General features: G+C 47.9%; 1 long non-coding RNA gene across 1 annotated transcript; it reads left to right on the forward strand.

Annotated features, from left to right (window-relative positions):
* The first annotated feature begins 2,269 nt into the window (after positions 1–2,269).
* Positions 2,270–15,034, forward strand: LOC128125251 (uncharacterized). The gene is made up of 3 exons (XR_008223117.1): positions 2,270–3,038; positions 8,457–8,508; positions 12,734–15,034. It is a non-coding gene; the product is annotated as an uncharacterized LOC128125251 (long non-coding RNA).
* Positions 15,035–20,184: the final 5,150 nt, after the last annotated feature.

A 20,184-nucleotide genomic window follows, 5' to 3' on the forward strand; every position in this document is an offset into this window, starting at 1 on the left:
TAAAGAAGATGGAGAAATCTCATACCAATGACTTACCAGCACAACTGAAAGCTCTAGAACAAAGAGAAACAAACTCTCCCAGGAGGAATAGATGCCAAGAAATAATCAAATTGAGGGCTGAAATCAATGAAATAGAAACCAAGAGAACAATACAAAGAATCAATGAAACCAAGAGTTGGTTCTTTGAAAAAATCAACAAGATAGACAAACCCCTAGCCAAATTAACCAAAAGGCAAAGAGAGAGCACCCAAATTAACAAAATCAGAAATGAAATGGGAGACATAACAACAGACAATGAGAACATCCAGAGACTCATCAGGTCATATTTCAAAAACTCGTACTCTACAAAATTGGAAAATCTGGAAGAAATGGACAATTTTCTGGATAGATACTACATACCAAAGTTCAAGACCAGATAAACTATTTAAATAGACCAATAACCCCTAAAGAAATAGAAACAGTCATTAAAAGTCTCCCAACCAAAAAAAGCCCAGGACCAGATGATTTCAGTGCAGAATTCTACCAGATTTTCAAAGAACTAATTCCAATACTCTTCAAATTGTTCCACACAACAGAAACAGAAGGAACATTACCAAACTCTTTTTATGAGGCTACAGTTACCCTGATACCCAAACCTTACAAAGATGGTAACAAAGAAGGAGAATTACAGACCAATCTCCCTCATGAACATTGATGCAAAAATACTCAATAAGCCGGGCGGTGGTGGCGCACGCCTTTAATCCCAGCACTCGGGAGGCAGAGCCAGGCGGATCTCTGTGAGTTCGAGGCCAGCCTGGGCTACCAAGTGAGTTCCAGGAAAGGCGCAAAGCTACACAGAGAAACCCTGTCTCGAAAAACCAAAAAAAAAAAAAAAAAAAAAAATACTCAATAAAATACTGGCAAATCGAATCAAAGAAAGAATAAGTGGGAAATGGATGGAACTAGAAAATATCATCCTGAGTGAGGTAACCCAAACCCAGAAGGACAAACATGGTATGTACTCACTCATAAGTGGATACTAGATAGAAAGCAAAGAACAATCAGACTGCAACCCACAGAACCAGGGAGGCTACATAGGGAGGGGGGCGATCCTAGGATGACTGTGGCTTATAATAAGTTTTGGTTTTACTCAATCACTGGGTGAACTTAAGTGAAACATTTCACTATTAGGATAAGAACTTATACTGTATCAACCTGATAATAGAAAAAAATAATAAAATAATAAAAAAATTAAAAAAATAAAATAAAAGCTAAAAAAAAAAAGACTCGTAGCAATAGTGGAGAGGGTGCCTGAACTGGCCTTCTCTTGTAATCAAATTGCTGATTACCCTAATTGTCATCATAGAACCATCATCTAGTAACTGATGGAGGCAGATGCAGAGACCCTGGGCTGAGCTCTGGGAGAACACTTGAAGAGAGGGAGGAGAGATTATATGAGCAGCGGGAGTGGGGAGGGGTGGGGTTCAGGTGGGGGTGGGGAAGTGAGGTGGGGGATGGGTGTTAAGGTCAGGGAGTGGGGGGTGTCAAGATTGTGATAAGGAAACCCACAAAGACAGCTGGCTGGAGCTTGTGGGACCTCACAGACTCTAGATCAACAGCTAGGGAGCCTGAATGGGACCCATCTAAGCCCTCTGCACGTGCGTGATCATTGTGTAACTTGTTTGTGGCCCCTAGCAGTGAGACCAAGATCTATCCCCAGCACATGAGCTGGCTTTTGGAACCTATTCCCTAAGATGGTATGCCTTGCACAGCCTTGATGCAGGGGGAGGAGCTTGGTCATGCCTCAAAGTGATATGCCATGTGTTGTTGACTCCCATGGGAGGCCTTACACTTTCTGAGGAGTGGATGGGGGGAGCATGACAGAGGTCGGGGGAGAGAACAGGATGAGGGGTGGGAGGGGAAACTGGTTGGTATATAAAATAAATTTTAAAAAATTTAATAAAAAAAAAACATAAGCAAGTGCCACCATGCCCATCCACAGAATTCCTAGAAACTTGACCACAGAAGTTGGAGGGGAATGATAGCCCAGGCCCTTTCCCTTGATCTGGATATTGCTGAGTCCTGCTGAGTCCAAGTTGCTTTGGCCAAGACTCACTGCTGAGGCAGACAAGAATGCCAGTTGCCTGGGCCATTTGGTTTCACCTTCCCCTGGAGTGGGACAGGGAGGGAGGGGGACTTGGGACCTGACCCTCCAGGATGCTGGGCCTCTCCTCTCATAGGTGACACAGTTATGCTGTGAGGACTTCTTATGGGTGTTGCTGAAGGCTTGTGTCTGGGATGGGAGGGAGGACCCAGGGTGCTCTTACCCTACAGTAGATTTGGTCCCTTTAAGACAGGGGTTCTTGAGTTCACAGGCTTTGTCTGTGGAGACTGGCAGAGTCAGTTTTGTCCCTGGCCCTATAATTACTGGTATTGCAGCTTTGAGTCATTTATCAGCAAGTAGTCCAGGGAGAGCGTTTTAAAGGAAGCAGGGGAAGGTGGAAGAAACCTTTGTCCTGGGCCTCAGGCTGCAGCTGGGTCCGCTGTGCTGTGCAGAGAAAGAGCTGTGGGTCAGCTGCATGTTCCACAGTGGCAGGATTCCTGTTGACAGCATCGTGAGTCTGTGGGCACCAGTGTGCAGAGAGAAGAGCAGGAAGAAAAGAAATGGCCCTGGCTGTGGTCTGCAGGGACAGCAGCCTTCCTTCCCCATGTCTTTAGAGGGAGGGGGATGGCCTGGAGCAGTGAGCACGTGATGTAGGGTGGTGTGAGTGGTTCATTTATTTGGTCTGTCACTTGAGCAGACTTAGACCCTGCATGTAAAGAGAGGGGGTGCTGGCACATGGATCGGGGGCCTTGACACACCACAGTGTGCAGAGAGGCCCAGTGATCAGGGTCCCAGGGAGCTGGAGTAAAGAAGTGAAGGCTTCCTGGAGAGAGGAGAAGAGAGATAGCAAAGGCCTGCCACAACCTGGATTCTACACCCTGGGCTGCAGCCATTTTTCTTGCCAACCATTCATGCTCTTCCAGAGCCAGCTCTAGGATGCCCACTTTAGGCACAGGTGAGGTCAGGGGAGAGGCAGATGGGAGGTGACCAAAAGTTCACTCTTGGCTGTGATAGTGTGATGAACGTGGGCAGCGTTCCAGGTTCATTGGAGGACCTGGCTTCCCATGCAGCTTCTGGGGTGTGTGTGTGTGTGTGTGTGTGTGTGTGTGTGTGTGTGTGTGTGTGTTCCTGAGAAGACTCACCATGGTAACCAGCACACTGCTTGAGCCCTGAAACCTTCACTAGCTGGCAGTGTGGGTATGTCCTGGGCAGGAGTTTGATTCTCTCCACGCCCACCCCCACCAAATGATCCTTGTTAGTGAATCCTTTTCAGGGCCAGGAAACACTTACTTGGGACCCTTGTAAGGAAGGCCAGGAAGAGGCAGAGCTTAAGCATCCACAGTTTACAGTAACGGCATCCCCATAGAATTATGAGTCTGTTTATATCTTGCTTCCATTACAGGCCATATTACTTTAGTAGCAACAGTGCCCTGGGCAACCCACGCCTGGTATCACTGCTCAAGGCATCTAAAGCTGACACCTGCCAGCTTTGTGGGTCTCTCTGGGCTGTTAGCACATGGGGCAGACACTGAGGGGATTAGAGAGACAGAGAAGACTTGGATGTTGGAAGGGCTCCCCTATAATTCCTGTCAGTACAGGGTCAGTGGAAGGACTGGGGATCAGATGCTGCTTGTGTGTCACTGTAAGGCTGTCTTGATGGTGTGAGATGAGACCATGCACTGCGGAGCGTTCCCTGGAATGGTGCCTTGCGTCTAGTGGGCTGCTTATGGCCAGCTCCATTTCCCGGTTTATCCATCCTCATGAGACAGAATGGAGGTGGGAAGCTTGTTCTGTGGTCGACCTGCATGGGGTCCACAGCCATGGCCCCACCCTTGTGCTCTCCCTCCTTATCTCTTTCTTGCTCTTAAACCTTTCCTCTGCAGGCCTGTCTCGGTGGGTGCTGCTTAGGATGACAGAAGGTAAAGAACTCTGTGGCTCATTGTTTAAAGTGACAGTCCCTTGGGCTGAGATTTGCTCATTGGTGGAGTGCTTGCCTAGCATGCGTAAAGCCATGGATCAAAGCAGACATGGCACACACCTGTACTCCAGCCCTTGGAAGTAGAGGCAGGAGGATCAGGAGTTCAGGGCAAGCCTGGGCTATATGCAGCCCTGTCTCAAAATAGTGGTAAGGTACATCTTTAATCTCAGAAGTCTAAAATGTCACTGGGAGCGGTCTGGGGGAGGGCAGCAGCTCTCTGAGTTCCAGGGCATCCTGGTCTACATAGCAAGTTCCAGAACAGCCAGGGATACAAGTAAGATCCTGACTTACAAAAAAAAGTGTCAGCTTCGTGGTCTTAGAAATCCAAGTTAGAGCCAGGTGTGGTGGCACACACCTTTAATCCCAGACAGAGGTCAGCCTGGGCTATGCTGTTAGGCCTTGTGCCAAATAAGTTACCTGAGAAATTGCACTGTACTTTCCATGAATTCATAATTTTCCCCCCAGGCATTTCTCCCTCAGTGGTCTGCCCCCAAGTTCTGTGGTCTGTAGGGTTACTGTGTTTCCGCTCAACCAAGGCCCTAGGCCACCTCCACCTCTTCATCCCACAGTGGGATCCCTCTGACCTGAAGCAGTGGTAGGAAGGACACTGACTTCTGCCTGTGTGACCATAGCAGGTCCCCATGCCACTGTGGGTTCAGGTGGCTCTTAGAAAACGGATGCTTTCCAGAGGGTCCTGCTAACAGTCTCACTGAAATGTCCCAGGGTCTTGCAAGTTGTAATGCTAAGCAGTTATAAGGCCTGTGTGTCACCCTTGTATGCAGGAAGAACTGGAGAGTCAGCCTGTGTAATGCTAAGCAGTTATAAGGCCTGTGTGTCACCCTTGTGTGCAGGAAGAATTGGAGAGTCAGCTTGTGATGGGCAGTGTCTGAGACAAGGTGGAAGGCAGGAGCTGGGTGGGTGCTGGCTCCAGCTCTGCTGAGTGCTGTGGGCATCAGATGAGCCATTCTCCTGTCTGGACCCTCTTTTTTCCACGTCTAGAATAAGGTCAGCAAACACAAGCTCTCAGCTTCCTTAGCTCCATGAGGGGAGACTGAGTCAGGTCCTGCTGGTACTCCAAAGGGACAGGGCTCTTCTCCCCTCCATTCTCTCTCAGTCCCCCAATTGCTCCCCAGTTTGGGGGTGCACTGCGCATAGGAAACTGGGTCAGGGAAGCACCAGTCTAGGCCCAGGGGGAGCAGGCCTGGGTTCAGTGGAAGGCGGCCCATAGACGAGTCATCCCCAAGGTCTCCCTTGGCTTGTCCTGGGCAGAGAACTGGACATTAACTGGGGGAGTATCTGTGTGATCCCCTCCCTCTAAGCAATGGGAGAGCTTATGGGATGTCCTCTGGGCACAGAGCCAAGGTGGAGAGATGGAGAAAGAGTCCAGAGAAGGAGAAGGATTATGGGGAGCCCAGGGGGGCAGGAGGAGGAGGCTGAGTGCCAGGCTTTGGCAAGGATGTGCCTGCAGGACTAGTTGGGTGGCTCCTCCTGCAGAGCAGGGCCGTGGGAGAGCTGTGACTGCTGCAGCCCGCCCGAGGACCACATCTGCCTTGGCTGTCACTCCACCCACCTCTGCCAAGTGGGTGCTTTCCGTGTCAGCCATGGGGGCAGGAGTAGACTGCAGGACGGAGGGAAACAAAGCTTAGCCCTTTCTACCTGTTCCTGTCACAGGAAGGGCTGAGCAAAGATCAATGGAGGACTAGTGGAAATTATTCCTAATTAAGATAAAGAGATCCTTTCCTTGTTCAAACCCCTAGATGAGCTCCTTGCCAGGTTTGCATAGCCAGGTCAGTTTGTTTGGGCAGGAGTGAGGTCAGCAGGCAAGGAGCTCTCTTCTAGAGCCAAGGCAGGAGCACCCAGAGTCCAGAGTTTAAGTTCCTCTGGGCCTGAGAGACTGCGCAGTGAGTGCCTTCATCTTCTCATGGCTGCGTGTGAATTTACAGCTTGGGAGTCTGAAGGAGGAGGGTGTGGTGGTCTGTTCTGAGTGGCTTGTCCTGTAGGTGGTACAGGAGGAAGGTTGGGTTTAAAGAGTTTACATTGGACCTCAGCTTCCGGTGTGCAGGGCTGGCAGTCAGTGGTCACAGCTCAGCTGGGGTTGAATGCTGTTTCCATACAGGAGAGGGGAGCAAGTGGACATCGTTCGTCTCTTCATTCCTGATGTGTTCATGGGCATATTTTGTCCTCTGTCCTCTGCCTGGTTCTGGAATTCAGCCGAGAAGAGGGTGAGCCCCGTTCTCCTAAGCTCCCACTCATTTGGAGGAGGCTGATAACAGGCAGAGTCAATCAATGCAGGTACCCCAAAAAGGGCTGCAGGGAAAGTAGACTGGGAGGTGTGGGGAAGGGGAACAGGACAAAGGAGCACCTGAGGAGACAAAGTGGTTGGGGAATGCCCCTCGGGGAGGTGACATTTGAGCCAGAGAGGTGTGCTGGGTAGGTAGTGCAGAGTTCAAAGGCTGGGATGGCATGGGTACAAGGTGGAGTGCCAGGCTTCCTCAGAAGGTCTGTTCTGAGGAGACCAAGGAAAACATTGTGCTTTCAATTGTAGTTTTAAATTTAAATATATTGACAGATTCCGTTTATACATGAACAATATAAAAAAAAACGATGTGTGTGAAAGTCTGTCCCTTCCTTGGTGTGTTTCACAGGTAGAGTGTGTGTGTGAAGTTTGATTTTCTATATTATGACTCTGTTTAGTACTCTTTAGCCTCTGTCACTGTATAGAAGGGAGCTCTTTCCATTTTAATGGCCACATAGCAGTCCAGCCGTATTGTGGCCAGACACTGGCTTCTATATTGCCTTCTAATGAGAAACTTTCGGGTGGTCCCGGTTTACCCAGTTTAGGGGACCCTGCAGGTGGTCATGGGGGCGGGAGGGAGCTGTGGGAAGAGATGAGAATGAAAACTCTGTTCAGATTACATCTTTTCCATTGAAAAGATAATCCTGTGTTCTTTCTCTCTCTCTCTCTCTCTCTCTCTCTCTCTCTCTCTCTCTCTCTCTCTCTCTCTCTCATTTGGTTTTTCGAAACAGGGTTTCTCTGTATAGCTTTGTGCCTTTCCTGGAACTCACTTGGTAGCCCAGGCTGGCCTCGAACTCACAAAGATCCGCCTGGCTCTGCCTCCTGAGTGCTGGGATTAAAGTCGTGTGCCACCACCGCCCGGCCAATCCTGTGTTCTTAACTTTCCTAATTTCTCTGGAGATTGTGGGCTCAAGGATCTTCATACTATGCTCCCAACATCTCCTCCCTTCTAGTTTTTTAAAGAAAAATTAGGCCTGTAATAGAGACCAAGGTTGAATGCATTGTCTTTGTAGCTAGTCTAACAAACCCAGGCAGGCATGAGAGAATTATGAGATTAGCAAACAGTCTCAAGGAAAGGCAAAAGTCATTTTAACCAGGACAGCCATTCAAAGGTCGTTTGAGAGGTTTTTGTCTATCTCATTATATAAATTATTAATTTGACCATCAATAGTATGGGAAAAATCTGACACATTAACCCAACACATGTCAGGTGAAGGGAGCGTGCAAAAGCACCTTCTCCCAAGTACTGCCATTTTGACTTCAGACTCCATTTTACCTGTAGATTGAGGCTCCCAAGCCCTAGGGGAGCTGGGAACTTTCCAACGGCTGACCCATCTCTTCCTTAGACAATAGAAAAAGTCTGTTATACCCCTTAGTTCTCTAAAACATGATGGCTGTTTCTAACAATGGAAAGAAGAAATGAATCTGATCGGTTGGACCGAAAAGCTTATGTTCTATGTCAGTTGACAATGACAGGACACACAAGGAAAGTGCCTAACCTGTGACTCCTGATTGGGGAAAAATGTAGCTGTAGCTTGGCAACAAGTGTTTGTGGTCTTGTGTGCTTATAAACCCCGCCCATGCCCCTGCTTGGGGCCCTTCCTGCAGCCCGGCTTGATCAGCAGCCCCACTTGTGTGGTGAATTATGAAAGACTTTGGAACCCGTAGGTGTTGTCTCTTTCCTTCCTCGTGGTGCACAACAGACAAGGTGTGACACCAGGAAATTGTTGGCAACCAAGATTGTGCTTGAGCCACAAATAATCTATAGTAGTCTATAAAACTGTGATGCTCAAACCCCTCATCTGTACATTAATTTTTGTTAATATTGTGCTATAATAGTAGTTTTGCTCATCGTACAGTCCATTTTTGGGACCTCTCTTTGTATTCCAGTAACTATTTCTGGAATAGGGAATAAGAAAGCCGTTGTGACTGCAACAAATACAGGATTCAGTACATGTAAGGAATTGTCACTGTTTTCAGGAAGACCTCTCTAATGCTTTTGATCCATTGCAGATATTTACTGAGCAAAATGGGTGTAATATGGTCTATCTCAAGTAAACCTTAGCATGGCAAAAACATCATACTATCTCCTATTGCAGGTGTGCCTTTTATCCCCCCTGACAAAAAACATCTGGATTCCGTGCTGACAAGGTGAGTGTTAACATGTGTCACAGTCAGTAAACACAGCAGCAGCATCTTTGGATCAGTCATGTTGTGTCCTCGCTGTTTTCCCAAAGTCTCAGCCTAGTGAGTTAAAGTCCTGATGTCTTCCCAAGTTACCGGCTTACTCTCCCTCCTGGGACAACTTCCTCTTGATGGACTTGTCATCTGCCTTCAGATGTTTCATTTGTCTGGTGGTCTCTGGATATCCTGGTAGGATTCATCAGATCAGGAACCCTCTGGGACTTCGTTCATTTCGGGGCATAACCTTGCCCTGATGTTAACATTAGTCTTTTCCATTGATTAGTTTCTAGATCATTTCATTTAACATAGACTTTAGGTTGTATCTCCTTTAGGACAAAGTGCTTCTGGGAAGCAGAAAAAGGACTATTCTTTAAATTGAAAAAAAAATATTTTAAAATTTAAAGTTAACATAGCTAAATAGTATGTGAGGATTTAGATGGGTGTATCTACCCTCATTTATTTATTTATTTGTCAATTAAGTATTTGATGGTGTCATTCCACAATTGTCGAGGGCCATGAGAGTATACAGCAGGTGATAACTGGTGTTCATATGTCAACCCACCAAATGAATGACTCTTAGATGGGAAGCCCTACCTGGCCAGGCCATGAGGTTACTGACTATAAATGACTAGTTGCTCCTTGTCTGTGTTTCTATCATGTGCCACTTCATTTCTTCCCTAAGAGCTGCATTCCCTCCTTAAGAACAGCATGATATCTCCTCATTTACCACACATTCCATGTAATGTGTACATGTGATCTCATGATTGCATCTCAATCTTATGGGCACACACAATTGTGGATAGTCAAAAGTGGAGGGGAGCAGGTGGCGGGATGTGGAAGCTGAATGACATCTGCTGCCTGTCCTCATGGATTTGAGTCTGTGCTGGCTCTTGTGGCTGCAGAGGCCTCTTTGTAGGGACAGCAGGAGCATGACTTGTTTGGGTGGGATCCCATGGCAAACAGCACTTGCAAGACAATGAGACATCTGCCATCCTTCTCCAAAGAATTTATCTCAGGAGAAAGAAAGCAGTAATTCAGCCAAAGCAGCGATATTTGGGTTTGGGGTAAAAATTAAAATACGAATCCCTCAAAGCCTATGAGAACAGTTAGGAAAGTGTCCCATGTGTGAAGTGGAGGTAAAAACAGCATGAAAGAGTATTCCGTAACTGCAGTGATTTGAGTTTTAGTGTTTTACATGGGGCTAGGGAGCGGACCTGTGCCTTGTGCCCAGCACCCCTGTGACAGTTTAGAAATGTCTGTTTGTGGTTAAGAGCAGGTTTTCTTGTTGCTGCCTCTTCTAAACCCCCTTACAACTTCCTTCCAGAATTTACTTACTCCATTTAAGTTTAGTTTGAACATTTATGAATTTGTGCATGTGCGTGTGCATGTGCGTGCATGTGTGAGTGTGAGTGTGAGTGTGAGTGTGTGTGTGTGTGTGTGTGTGTGTGTGTGTGTGTGTATGTGTAGGCATGTGAGGTCTGAAGGCTGCTAGCAAGAGATAATTCTCTTCTTCCACCATGTATGTTCTGGAAATTGAATTCAGGTTATTAGGCTTGGCAGCAAGCATCTTTACCCCATCTAAAAACTAACCAACTTTGTATTTAGACAGGGTCTTTCGTAACCCGGGCAGGCCTCAAATTAGGTATGTAGCCAAAGGTGACCTTGAACTTCGGATGCTGCAGCCTCTGTGTCCAGAGCTGAGAATATAGGTGTGTGCTGTCACATGCCAGCTTATGAAGTGCTGGGATCAAACCCAGGGTCTTGTGTGTGCAAGCCTTCTGCCAACTGAGCTGCATCCTCAGCCCCTATTACGTTTTGAAAGAATTCTGTGTTTGCATGGTTTGTATGTATGTCTCTGCACCATTTGCATGCCTGGTGCCCGAGGAGACCAGAAGAAGACACGGATCCCTGGAACGGTGGTTACAGACGGTTCTGAGCTGCCAAGTGGGTGCTGGGAACTGAACCCACGTCTTTTGGAAGAGCAGCCAGTAGCTTCCTCCCTCCCATTTTACTACCCTGGGTCCATCAGTATCTGCTTTATATGTAGAAAGGAAGGGTGTGTGTGTGTGTGTGTGTGTGTGTGTGTGTGTGTGTGTGTGTGTGTGTGTGTGTGCGCGCTCAAGAATGGACTTTTGCCCCTAAGTAGGAGACCGCCCTACCTGCCACCTCCCTCTCCACTTACCTCCATGGAAATGGTGGGTTCAGGAATATTGTTCTAGAGATTGTCATCTTCAATCTCACTCATTACTGTCACTTTGTCCTTTATGGTGGAGCTCCTGAGTGTGCATGTTGGTCTAGGCAGGATACCAGGCAGGCAGAGGTGGACACTAAGGGTCTTGAATCAGCATGTGGCTGAGCATGAGGGTCTGACAGCTTTTATACAAAGCTTATTGGTGAGAAGCTGGTCAATTCCACACATCCTCGGGTTGGTGTGAAACTCTGGGTAACTGTCCCATCCTGTCCCTAAGGCAGCATTTTAAACAGAGAACACAGTGACCAGAGGCAGCTTCCTACTTGCCACTGAGCTCAGGACAGAAGTGAATTCATTACTGCCATGGATGTCTTGGGGCACAGGGCACACTCTTCAATGTTAATTGTCCTAACTAGATAGAGCCTGGGTGAGAAAGGTTGCTTTGTGGGTGGAGACCCGTGTCCTGATACCAGAATCTGGTGACATGCCAGGCTGAGGCCTGCCTCTCCCACGCTGTGGTTCAGGGGGAAAGTTAAGTGAGACCCAGAGTCTAATGCCACGTTTTCCTCAGCCTTGTGGTGTTGGGGTCACAATGGGAGGTTGTAGGGACCCAAGCCAGAGACCTGGCTCTGTCCCAGTCCCTGTTGGCCTTTGGATAAATTTCTTCACATCTCTGCCTGCTTTCCCAACCTGTGCAGATGTGATTGCGGTGTTAGATAAGTTAGCACACACAGAGCTCTCTGTCAGCAGTTCCGTCTCGTCGGAGTTACAGACAGTGGGCGAATGACCGGGTTACACCTTCTGCCTTTCTCTGGGCCAGTCAAGCTGTGTGACTGGTTTTGGCCACTGAGATAGGAACGGAATGGTGTGTCCTTCCAGGCCAGGCTCTTAACCACCACTGCCATGGATTTCCCTCTGACACACTGACTGGTGGCTTGGTGACTGCTCTCTTTGGGTCTCTGAGAGTGACCCAAAAGTGAGTTCCATAAGATGAAGCTTACCACAGCCCCGTGGTTCTGCCAAGACACCACCATCTGAGGGGTGTTTGCTGCGATGTAACCTCACCCATCCCGACTAAAATGGGTTGTACCTGGGTCTCGGGATGAAAACTTCTGTCAAATGCTCAGCGAGAGAGGGCAGTGGGGGTAGGGACTGGGGAGAAAGACAATGTTACATCATCCTCCCGTGGATTTACCTATATGTGTGTATGCCAAGAGCTGAAGGTGATTTATTTTGTGGGGAAAGAGGGGACCAGCAGGGGGGACGGTGGGAGGGGCAGATACGAGCAAAGTACAGTGACCTTTGTGGAAAATGTAGTAACAAAACCTAATGTTTCTTTACATTTTTACTTACAAATTCTGTAAGCACAAGGTGGCCCTGGCCACCTGGCAGTTACAAGTTGGCCCCTGCCTGACCAGAATTCCCTGCGGATCCTTTGCAGGATTGCCTTATTCTCAGTTGGATTTCACAGAACTTGACCTTTTCCCTCCTGCTCTGTACCGCCCCTGAGAAGGCAGAGCTGCTGCCTTGGGTAAGGTCCAGCAAGGCCCACGGCCTGACCTGTTCCAGGCTTCCCCACTGTAGTGGAGAAAGCATTTGATGGCATCCACCAGTGTGCGAGCCTGCCCAGTCTCAGTTGTAGTCAGCCTGGAACTATCAATTATGGAGGCTGATGTGGCCATCCTTCCTCAAATAGGCATACCATTGGCGTTGGTGGGTGCTAAGTGAAGAGGTTTGGGGTGGGGCAGGGTGTGGTTTCACATTCTTGTTTTCTCAGCACCTGGAGGGTGACAGAAGAGGGTGTGACTCCCGCTGGGTGGCAAAGGTGTCTCTGGTTCCTGAACTGTCCAGGCCTGGCCGCACTGGGATGCACAACAGAGCCTTATCTGCCCCGTGTATTAAGGTGTCGAGGTCTGAGTCCTAGCCCTGGGGGCTCTTGAATCTAGCCAGGCTAGACAGAGCAATGTGGCCATTCATCTTCTCCCTGTGTTTTATCCACAGGCTGCGTGGTTCTTCCCACCTGGGCCGGAAGCTGACCACCCCAGCTCCGGGCAGCAGCGGCTCAGGCTGTCCTGAGCTTTAGGCAGAAGAGTGAAGATCTCCAACAACATCTGTGCTCGGGCTTCCTAAGCTGCCAGCGGCTTGTGTGGAGAGAAGATTCCAGAGGCATGGGCTGTCACCCGGAACTCTGGGCTGGGGGATGTCATTCAAGCAAAGCCTTGAGGTCACCTCTGTCAGCCAGGCCTGGCAAGTTGAGTTACAGTGGAGGGGGAATGTGTTTTACCCTAAGCTACATCTCCAGCTCCAAGAGAGACCGTGGAGAGTTAAGTGATTCAGAAAGGCCAGAGCTGGGGATTGAGCCAAGCCTCTGTGCTGACCATGCGGCCAGAAGCGCTGTGTCTGCTTATCTCCCCATCCCTGGGTCTGGCTACCTTGTCTTACGAGCACTTTACAGGCAAGTGGAGCTCTAGGCCTGATCTGGAAGGCCTGGTGCCCGGCATGGGAGTGGTGGGGGCTCCCTGGGCAGTGGCCAGATGTGTCCAGATACCAGCTTTCCTTGGGAACCAACAACCTTCTAAGGAAGGGCTCTCTTCTTTAACTTCAATTCCTCGTTTGTGTACCTTTTCAAGGACAACACTGATTCTGTAAGACGTTAAGCTGAATAGAATAGAGAAGTTAACCATGGTCCATTAATAATGTTCTTTTGTCCCCTAGAAAGCTTCATCTGAGATGTGTGTGAGTGTAATTTATATGTGTGATAGAAAAATGACTAGGAGAGAACCCTGTCAGGCTGCTCTTAAGTCAAAGGAAACTCCATTAGAAATTCATCTATCCTATTCAGCCTTGCCTGCCAGGAAGCTCCCAGCCAATCATGAAGTTCTCATAGAAGTAGTGGCTTCCTTCTTGTGGGCCCAGGGTTTCTTTCATGGCCCAGATTGTCTTTACAAGTCATTTTTGTTTGAATGGTTATCACAGAATTCAAAGGACCTTGACTTCTGTTTAGAAACTGCATATTCAAAAAGCTTTCTTTGGCTCCCTGATATAGAGACTTCTCTCTTGGTGTCACAGTCTGAGTGTGTGTGGGAAGAGCTGTGTCCCATAGCATGCCAGGCATCAGTCTGGAGGCCGAAGGAAGAATGTTCCTGACCATTCTGCCTTTCAGGGCATATGGTGAGCACAGAGCTGCTGGTTCACTAGAACAGGAGGGTCTTCCCTGACATGAGTGGGGTTTGCCCAGACACAGTCAGGCATTTCCATCCCTGCCCCGCTGTGAAAGCCTGGGCTGTTAGTCCAGCTAGTGTACCCAGGACTCCACCAGGATGTCACTTTTCTTAGGGAGATGAGGCCGGGCTGCTGTGACTGCCCAGGCTGGTCATCCTTCCTGCCCCTTGCTCATTGTCCTTTCATTTTACGAGAAGAAGACACACTTGGCACCTGTCCAGAATGTCACAACATTGCCCAGACTATAAAAGATTCGAGAGCAGCAAATGGACCTGTTAAGAACGGGTAGCCCCGAGCGGAGGCAGAGAGAAAAGCACAGGTCACCGAGAGGGATTCGGTTGGCAAAGGCATGGCAGCACAGCGTGTCATTGAGTGCCTCTTTCCTCATCCCACGTCACTGCAGTCACCCACCATCACTCACCCATCCATCCCGATGCCCACTCATCTATCCATCACAAAAGTGACATTCTGAATTCCATAGACCTCGGGCCTGGACTTTTCAGTTTAGTTTTCCCTAGTGGTATGTGGTCTGATACTATGCAGCGCCATTGGCTCCTGTGATCAGGAGGGTAGATGGTGGATATCGGCTGTGCCCCGAGTCTCCCTAGGTGGTGGTGTCTGGTAGGTTGGGGACCCACTGTAGGTGGGGGAGCACTGTGATTTGTACCTGCTAGACTTGTGAGGCCATTTTGACTTAAAGAGATGCAAGAAACACGTGGCTGTCATGTTTTTAGGGGACAGAACTATTATAAAAAAAGTCTTGTGTTGTGGTAGTTTGCATGTAATTGGGCCCTTTAATCTTATAGGGCATGGCACTATTAGGAGGTGTGGCTTTGTTGGAGTGAATATGGCCTTGTTGGAGGAAGTGTGCCACTGTGGGGGCTTTGAGGTTTCCTATGCTCACGATACCGCCCAGTGTGTCAATCGACTTCTGTTGTCTGGAAGATGTAGGACTCTCTCAGCTTCTACTCCAGCACCACATCTACCTGCATGATGCCATGCTCCCTGTCATGATGATAATGGACTGAATTGCTGAAACTATAAGCGAGCTACCCCAGTTAAATGTTTTCCTTTATAAGAGCTGCTGTGGTCATGGTGTCTTTTCATAGCAATAGAAACCCTAACTATGTATGGCATGTGTGTTATTCATAAGAACGGTCATTTGGAATCACCGGAAGTTCCCATGTCAATGTCTCATCGCTGTGAAAAAATACCTGCTAGGAACCACTTGGCCAAGGAAGAGTTCATTCTGGCTCAGCAGTTTTGGGGGTCTCTGTGTACAAGAAGGCAGTTCAGTTCAACACAGTTCAGTAGCCAATGTTGTTTCAAACTTCTGAAGTCCGCCTCCAAGTATTTTATTTTAGGCACATGTAAGCACAGCACCATTGGGTGAACACTATTCTGGTGATGATTAACTAAGTCCTGCATGCACAACAAAGCATACATAGATCTCCTGGAGGAACAAAGTAAGCTAAAAACAGATCACATGCGACTACAGTGAAAGTCTTTGTGAAGTCCATAAAGACAGGTTCTACAGAGTGACTGAGAAAAATGAATTTACGATAAGGGTCTGGGGAGGATCTGGTACTGGGAAAGTATCTAACCAAACAGCGCAAAGGTCACTGAGAGAGCAAGATAAACTCCATTTTAAAGAAAACTTCATTTCTAGCAATACTCAGATAAAAGCTGAATCAATTAATCCCAGCACTCGGGAGGCAGAGCCAGGCGGATCTCTGTGAGTTCGAGGCCAGCCTGGGCTACCAAGTGAGTTCCAGGAAAGGCAAAAAGCTACACAGAGAAACCCTGTCTCGAAAAACAAAAAAACAAAAAAACAAAAAAAACAAAAAAAAAACAAGGGCTGGAGAGATGGCTCAGAGGTTAAGAGCACTGCCTGCTCTTCCAGAGGTCCTGAGTTCAATTCCCAGCAACCACATGGTGGCTCACAACCATCTGTAGTGAGATCTGGTGCCCTCTTCTGACCTGCAGTCATACATGCTGTATACATAATAAATAAATAAATCTTTAAAAAAAAAAAAAAAAAGCTGAATCAAGTTCCAGAGACACAGACACCCAGCTAAGACTCTGGTCAAGGCAACCTGCGGGGAGGGGGTGGGGGGGGTGGGGGGGGTGGGTAGGCTGCCTTAAAACTAAAACAAAGGCTTAGTTCTGGGAGAGTCTCCAAATGTATTGTCTTCTGTAGTTCTGCTCCAGGCTAACTGTTCTTGTTAACTGAAGTATGACCCTGGAATGCAAAGGCTTGTATCCCTAGCTTGCGGCTTTTCCCTTTAAAAACCCTTCACTCTGAGAGCTCCGGGCTGTCCTCCTTCACCTGGTTAGCCAGTGTGTTGGACGCGGACCAAGCCCGGGCTTGCTTACCCTTTGTACTTGCATTGGATATCAGCTCTGTGGTGGTCTTTCTTGCTTGGGGGGTCTCCAGACACGGGCACAAGAGTCACTAGGCCAGCAAGCACATCCACTCCCAGCCTTCTGGGCAGACAACAGATCCTGCACTCCTTCCCTTGAAGGAACAGCCGTGTGTGCCGAACATTCCAGGTTCCCCTAGTGCTTATCTGTGAGCCCAGAGACCTCTGCCTCCTACACCAGTTCTGATAGTTCAGTCCTCAGTCCTCGGCTTTGTCTGTGGTGAGGCAGAATATGGTGGCAGGAACATGTATGTGGCAGAGGCTGCTCACCTCACGGCAGACAGGAAACAGGAAAGGGAGTCAGGAGCCAGGGCAAGACAACCGTAAGGACAACCCCCACCTTCTTCAAACTAGGCCTCTCCCACTTTTCACTAATTCCCAATAACGCTGGTCATGTGACTCCAAAGCCAAAGGTTCTTGGCCGTGCGTTGTCTGTGGCACAGAGCAGTAGTGCCCAGTGTTCACACTATTAGGAATGCAGTAACTGGGATGGTAAGTTCCACACTGAACACGGCTGTGATTTTGCTAGGGGTCCTGGGTATTTCATGAAATGGATGATAGAATCACATAGTACTTAACATTTTTAAAAATGACTGGGCATACTGATTCATGCACATAATCCCAGCACTTGGGAGGCTGAGGCAGGAGGATTAACTTGAGTTTGAGGCCAGCCTGGGATACTTAGTGAGTTTCAGGCCAGTTTGAACAGGGGCTGGGGAGAGAGCTTTGAGAGGATGACAGGATTGCAGCCATCTTAGAGAAGGGTCAGAGTGGGGGGCAGCAGGGTTAATATTCTGATCCCGCCCCTTGGCGCCACCCTGTGTCCTGACGTGAAAGTCTCTTTTTTAAGGAAAAACTCCTCCCATTTCTCTCTCTCTCCTCTCTCCCTCCGCTCCCACAAGGTGTGCACCCCTCGACCCCCCCCCCCCCCCCCGTCTTCCTCTTTCTATGTCTCTGTCTGTAAGGAACACATGTAAGGCCTAGGGTGAACAAACCTGGTCAGGAGTGATAAGCAATAGAATGATGTAAGTAAACCACAAATGGAGTAGTGATAAGCTATAAGCTATGTGTGGAAGTAGGGATAAGACTAGAAACCTAGCCAGGAAAGAATATAAAAGATGAAGCCTCAGATCCGACCAACAGAGCTCGTCAGGCCCTCGTGCGAGACGACTCTCCTCTGCCAGAGATGTGAGATCTTGTCCCCAGTGCAGACGTGGCTGACCTGAGGAAGGCTGACCCAAGATCCAGAGGAACAGACGTGGCGAGTCCGGACCTGTATACCCGGAGAGGTACTCCTGCTTCCATTTGGAAGACAGGATGAGTATTGCTTGTAATCTTACTGTGTGAATAAATGAGTGTTATACCAAGTCCGAATCAAGAGTGATTATTCCTCCCCCGTAACTGAGGTATGTGCTCGCTACACTGTCCCTTGATCTCTCTATTATAATAAACCATTTCCATGCGGATGCAGCCTCTGGGTTGTGAATGTCCACCCTCTGCCCCGCTGCCATGCCCCCATGGAGTGGGTCGCCCAGCCACCGCTGCATCTGCCCAGCAGGATACTCTTGGGGTCCCCCTCGCATCATAATAATAAATCATAACAGCAAGCTGTGGGAAGCCCACCAGAGGATCTGCTGCCCCTAGACCTAGACAATTAAGAGCCACATAATGCCACACCAACTCCAGTGTCGTCCATGTGACATGAACAATTGTGTCAATATGGCGGACGGGAGATACGTGTCCCACGAGACTAAGCTCCCTGGAGGTCCCTGGCAGAGTGCCTGCATTATGCTTCCTTCTCGAAGAAGATGTACTTCACGGATCATGAGCTCCCTGGGCTATGGGTTCTGTATAACTGCTTTTTTGATAATGTTCTAATTAATCTATGAAGCATAGCCAGAATTAATGAATGCTTAGGTTGTGAACTATGGAGGAAATGGGAATCTGGACATGGATCTTAATCAGACTCATGATGGTGTGACTGTTGGGCTGGGACCCGATGACCTGGTTAGGATTATGAGAAAGAATAGTCAAGAAAATAATTCCCTAGGAGATCCCCCTCTTCTGCAAGCTCTTATAGGAATAGAGTGGAGAGAAAATGAAACTTTTGGGGATGTGGTGAATCAGATACAGCAGAATGAGCTATTTCTTAAAAACCCCGAGCTGCTAGATAAAGAAAGTATAAAAGTTCAGGCACTTCTAGGGAATGAATACTCACCCACTAGGAAACCTTTGGGAATCCCAACTAAAGTGATTTATGGCAGAAAACATTATCTCATAGGAGGCAGATGGTGGGTCCCTCCGTTGGGGAAGTTCAGCATGGGAAACTTAAGGACTACAGCAGAACCCCTTCCCTTTACAGGCGTAAAAGTACAAGAGTCCATATTCCAGCAGGTAAAAAGGTTTTATATTAGAAGAGATATATGGTGGAGAACTGAAGAAAGACTTAGAGAGGGTCTACAGCATCCAAATTGGCCAAGTGGGCCATGAGAACCAGAGAAGTAGAAGTGTATAGAAACTGCTGGGGTAAGATAAGGGACGCAGCTGCAACCGCAAGAAGTCTGCACAAGTCTTGGGACTGTACTAAGTTTAGAAACCACAGACTGCTCTTTGGGCCATAAAGTTCCTGTGGGTGAAGGGATATGTCTAGCACCGATTAATAATTACGTGCTTGCTGTTTTTTAAAGATGATGTAATTGAATTATTGCCCAGCTCTTGATAGTTTTCTTTTCTGTATAGTGTATAAACTACTGATTTGCAGAAGTAAAACTGCAGCAGATTCAAACCACTTCTGAGTGTGTTGTCTGTCTGTCATTCGCCAAATCCTTGCCTTCCTGACTACCCAAGCCCTGGTTCTCCCACGGTCGTGGTACTCCTGGTGGGCCAGTCCGTGGCAACATAAAAAACGAGTTCCAGATATTTCCTGCCATAACCTAAAGGACATGATAGATTGTATACCATAGCAGTCAGAGGGAGCAAGTTTCCTGCAGAGAAGAAATGGGATTTCTTATTGTCAGAGAAAAATGGGTCTGCGATGACATAAACTGTAGAGGACATGGCAATTTCCTTGCAGCTGCAACTCTCCAGTCAGTTTAAACCAATCATCTCTGAGCTTGTAACTATATAGAGTTGGAACTCCCCCAGAGCCCCTACCCTAACCACTATAAAAACGCTGCTTGATTGTTACTCGGGGTCTCTCCTGCTCAGCTGCTGCATCAGACAGATGGAGAGACCCAGGTTAACTCATAAATAAAAAGACTCTTTGATTTTGCATTAGGATCGGTCTCTTGGTGGTCTTTTGGGGGACTCTGGGTACAACAGCTTAGTGGGTAAATGTGCTTGTCCTGCAAGCCTGAAGGCCTCAAAATTCAATTTCTGGAGCCTATTTAAGGTTGAAGGAGAGAATTCACTCCACAAAGTTGTCCTCTGATATCCACATGCAGTCCATGGCATATGTGTCGGCCCCCAACACACACATCACACACACATACACACTATTTATGGATTCTATTGTTATGATGAAAAACCATAACCAAAGCAGCTTGAGGAGGAAAGGGTTTATTTGGCTTATACTTCTACATCATGGTGCATCACTGAAGGAAGTCAGAACAGAAATTCAAACAGGGCAGGAACTTGGAGGCATGAGCGGATGCAGAGACCATGGAGGAGTGCTGCCTACTAGCTTGCTCCTCATGGTTTGCTCAGCCTGCTTACTTGCTTGTTTTCTTTCTTTCTTTCCTTCCTTCCTTCCTTCCTTTCTGTTTTTTTTTTTTTTTTTTTTTTTTTGGTTTTTTTGAGACAGGGTTT

This window comes from Peromyscus californicus, unplaced genomic scaffold (genome assembly GCF_007827085.1).
Source record: "Peromyscus californicus insignis strain IS unplaced genomic scaffold, ASM782708v3 Scaffold_4__1_contigs__length_199733344, whole genome shotgun sequence".
Lineage (NCBI taxonomy): Eukaryota > Metazoa > Chordata > Mammalia > Rodentia > Cricetidae > Peromyscus > Peromyscus californicus.